This window comes from Salmo salar, unplaced genomic scaffold, assembly GCF_905237065.1.
Source record: "Salmo salar unplaced genomic scaffold, Ssal_v3.1, whole genome shotgun sequence".
NCBI lineage: Eukaryota > Metazoa > Chordata > Actinopteri > Salmoniformes > Salmonidae > Salmo > Salmo salar.
The window spans coordinates 160,001-165,000 of record NW_025547433.1 but is presented as its reverse complement, the minus strand read 5'-3'; the positions used below and the strand labels follow the sequence as shown (position 1 = coordinate 165,000).

Below are 5,000 nucleotides of genomic sequence, written 5' to 3'. Positions count from 1 at the left end.
ACCTCTGTCATCTCCTGATAGGCAGTTCCTGCGGAGGCCTTGGACTCCCGTGGGGGGGGGGACTCTGATACCAGTCCCTCTTTGTACTGCTGTAATCCGTGTTATTACAGCAGATAGGCTGGCTTACGTCCCCAAATGGCACCCTATTCCCTGTGTAGTGCACCAGGGCCCATAGGGGAAAACCCACAGGGATCTGGTGAAAAGTAGTTCCGTTATCTAGGGATGAGGGTGCTGTTTGGGATGCAGGGTTGTATCCAGGAGAACAAAGGAAGGAAGGAAGGAAGGAAGGAAGGAAGAAGGAAGGAAGGAAGGAAGGAAGGAAGGAAGGAAGGAACGACCGACCGACCGACCGTCCGTCCGTCCGTCCGTCCGTCTGTCTGTGCTCTCTCTCTCTGAGGTTCTTTCAGGAGAGGACGCCTCCAGATCACCCTCCTCCCCTCTGCAGGCAGCACGCCGGGAGTCAGGCAGCACGCCCCGGGAGTCAGGCAGCACGCCGGGAGTCAGGCAGCACGCCGGGGAGTCAGGCAGCACGCCGGGGAGTCAGGCAGCACGCCGGGAGTCAGGCAGCACGCCGGGAGTCAGGCAGCACGCGGGGCGCAGGCAGCCGGGAGTCAGGCAGCACGCCGGGGAGTCAGGCAGCACGCCGGGGAGTCAGGCAGCACGCGGATCCGCGGGGAGTCAGGCAGCACGCCTGGGGGAGTCAGGCAGCTCTGATGAGGGGCTCTCAAGGTGTTGTCTGAAATGGGACCTTATTCACTATGTAGTGCACTACCTTTAACCAGGGCCTATATGGCTCGTTGTGCCCTATTCCCTACATAGTGCACTACCTTTAACCAGGACCTATATGGCTCAGTTGTGCCCTATTCCCTACATAGTGCACTACCTTTAACCAGGGCCTATATGGCTCGTTGTGCCCTATTCCCCGAATAGTACACTACACACAAAATAAGTGCTCTATGTAGGGAATAGGGTGTGATTTGGGACAGCAGAGGGTGTAGTCCCGTGTGGCTCAGTTGGTAGAGCATGGTGTTTGCAACGCCAGGGTTGTGGGTTCGATTCCCAACGGGGGGACCAGTACGGAGAAAAATGTATGAAATGTATGCATTCACTACTGTAAGTCGCTCTGGATAAGAGCGTCTGCTACATTACCTCCACGTCTGAGGTAAAACCTGTGTCAATGTGTTTATTCTACATTCTCTTAAACAATACCGTCCATCCTCAACATGGCATCATAACACAGCTGACATGAAGAACTGTTTACCTTCAGCAGGGCAACATAACACAGCTGACATGAAGAACTGTCCATCCTCAACATGGCATCATAACACAGCTGACATGAAGAACTGTCCATCCTCAACATGGCATCATAACACAGCTGACATGAAGAACTGTCCATCCTCAACATGGCATCATAACACAGCTGACATGAAGAACTGTTTACCTTCAGCAGGGCAACATAACACAGCTGACATGAAGAACTGTCCATCCTCAACATGGCATCATAACACAGCTGACTGTTCATCCTCAACATGGCATTATAACACAGCTGACATGAAGAACTGTCCATCCTCAACATGGCATCATAACACAGCTGACATGAAGAACTGTCCATCCTCAACATGGCATCATAACACAGCTGACATGAAGAACTGTCCATCCTCAACATGGCATCATAACACAGCTGACATGAAGAACTGTCCATCCTCAACATGGCAACATAACACAGCTGACATGAAGAACTGTCCATCCTCAACAGGGCAACATAACACAGCTGACGGACTGTTTCCTTCCACAACACGCGCCGCCATCCTCAACATAACACAGCTGACATTATGAAGGCTGTGACCTTTCCAGAGATCTCAAGGCTATAGGAGAGTTGTGTCCTCCCATACGTTCCCATTATACATTCACAACATTCACACGGTGCCATACACAAACACACGGTGCTACACAAACACACGGTGCCATACACAAACGCACGGTGCCATACACAACGCACGGTGCCATACACAAACATATGGCTCCACACACAAACACACGGTCCACACCACACACACGGTGCCATACACAAACCCGTGCCATACACAAACATATGGCTCCACACACAAACACGTGTATGTAAATATGTATTCATTGATTCCCCTACTCCCTGAAGTTCTCTGGTGACACGTACTGAGAACCACTGAAACAGCTTTACCTGGTAATGAAACAGGATGTGACCTAATTTATAGCTTTACCTGGTAATGAAACAGGATGTGACCTAATTTACAGCTTTACCTGATAATGAAACAGGATGTGACCTAATTTATAGCTTTACCTGATAATAAAACAGGATGTGACCTAATTTATAGCTTTACCTGATAATGAAACAGGATGTGACCTAATTTATAGCTTTACCTGATAATGAGTATGAAACAGGATGTGACCTAATTTATAGCTTTACCTGGTAATGAAACAGGACGTGACCTAATTTATAGCTTTACATGGTAATGAAACAGGATGTGACCTAATTTATAGCTTTACCTGGTAATGAAACAGGATGTAACCTAAATTATAGCTTTACCTGGTAATGAAACAGGACGTGACCTAATTTATAGCTTTACATGGTAATGAAACAGGATGTGACCTAATTTATAGTTTTACCTGGTAATGAAACAGGATGTGACCTAATTTATAGCTTTACCTGGTAATGAAACAGGATGTGACCTAATTTATAGCTTTACCTGGTAATGAAACAGGATGTGACCTAATTTATAGCTTTACCTGGTAATGAAACAGGACGTGACCTAATTTATAGCTTTACCTGGTAATGAAACAGGACGTGACCTAATTTATAGCTTTACCTGGTAATGAAACAGGACGTGACCTAATTTATAGCTTTACCTGGTAATGAAACAGGACGTGACCTAATTTATAGCTTTACCTGGTAATGAAACAGGATGTGACCTAATTTATAGCTTTACCTGGTAATGAAACAGGACGTTACCTAATTTATAGCTTTACCTGGTAATGAAACAGGACGTGACCTAATTTATAGCTTTACCTGGTAATGAAACAGGACGTGACCTAATTTATAGCTTTACCTGGTAATGAAACAGGATGTGACCTAATTTATAGCTTTACCTGGTAATGAAACAGGAAGTGACCTAATTTATAGCTTTACCTGGTAATGAAACAGGACGTGACCTAATTTATAGCTTTACCTGGTAATGAAACAGGACTGTGACCTAATTTATAGCTTTACCTGGTAATGAGTATGAAACAGGACGTGACCTAATTTATAGCTTTACCTGGTAATGAAACAGGAAGTGACCTAATTTATAGCTTTACCTGGTAATGAAACAGGATGTGACCTAATTTATAGCTTTACCTGGTAATGAAACAGGATGTGACCTAATTTATAGCTTTACCTGGTAATGAAACAGGACGTGACCTAATTTACAGCTTTACCTGGTAATGAAACAGGATGTGCCCTAATTTATAGCTTTACCTGGTAATGAAACAGGACGTGACCTAATTTATAGCTTTACCTGGTAATGAAACAGGACGTGACCTAATTTATAGCTTTACCTGGTAATGAAACAGGATGTGACCTAATTTATAGCTTTACCTGGTAATGAAACAGGACGTGACCTAATTTATAGCTTTACCTGGTAATGAAACAGGACGTGACCTAATTTATAGCTTTACCTGGTAATGAAACAGGATGTGACCTAATTTATAGCTTTACCTGGTAATGAAACAGGACGTGACCTAATTTATAGCTTTACCTGGTAATGAAACAGGACGTGACCTAATTTATAGCTTTACCTGGTAATGAAACAGGACGTGACCTAATTTACAGCTTTACCTGGTAATGAAACAGGACGTGACCTAATTTATAGCTTTACCTGGTAATGAAACAGGATGTGACCTAATTTACAGCTTTACCTGGTAATGAAACAGGATGTGACCTAATTTACAGCTTTACCTGATAATGAAACAGGATGTGACCTAATTTATAGCTTTACCTGGTAATGAAACAGGACGTGACCTAATTTATAGCTTTACCTGGTAATGAAACAGGACGTGACCTAATTTATAGCTTTACCTGGTAATGAAACAGGATGTGACCTAATTTATAGCTTTACCTGGTAATGAAACAGGAAGTGACCTAATTTATAGCTTTACCTGGTAATGAAACAGGAAGTGACCTAATTTATAGCTTTACCTGGTAATGAAACAGGAAGTGACCTAATTTATAGCTTTACCTGGTAATGAAACAGGACGTGACCTAATTTACAGCTTTACCTGGTAATGAAACAGGATGTGACCTAATTTATAGCTTTACCTGGTAATGAAACAGGATGTGACCTAATTTACAGCTTTCCCTGGTAATGAAACAGGATGTGACCTAATTTATAGCTTTACCTGGTAATGAAACAGGACGTGACCTAATTTATAGCTTTACCTGGTAATGAAACAGGATGTGACCTAATTTATAGCTTTACCTGGTAATGAAACAGGAAGTGACCTAATTTATAGCTTTACCTGGTAATGAAACAGGATGTAACCTAATTTATAGCTTTACCTGGTAATGAAACAGGATGTGACCTAATTTATAGCTTTACCTGGTAATGAAACAGGATGTGACCTAATTTATAGCTTTACCTGGTAATGAAACAGGACGTGACCTAATTTCTCTTCAATAGAAACTAATCAAAAGAAAAACAGCGCCTTTTTGATTGTAATCGAACAAATTGATGTTTGTTTGTTTGTTCGTTCTCCTAGTTGCTACTTCAAAAGTTCCCATGTTAAAAAAGCAACAAGCCTTTTTTCTCTCCCCTTAAACGATTCCACACAGCGTCCTTCATCTTCCCAAAAGCAGAAACCTGAACGTTTGTTGAGAATCCTAATGTATTATATAAATTAAATATTTCTACCAAAAATAGTTTGAAGAAAATATTTGTGAATATTTTGTTTTGTTTTTAAGAGTAAACTACATTCGTCATAATCTTTAG

At 42.5% G+C, this 5,000-nt stretch overlaps 1 protein-coding gene across 1 annotated transcript in view; it reads right to left on the bottom strand.

Moving 5' to 3' along the window:
• Nucleotides 1-5,000, bottom strand: part of LOC123731819 (glypican-5) — a 173,924-nt gene that overhangs the window by 42,834 nt on the left and 126,090 nt on the right. The window lies entirely within an intron of this gene.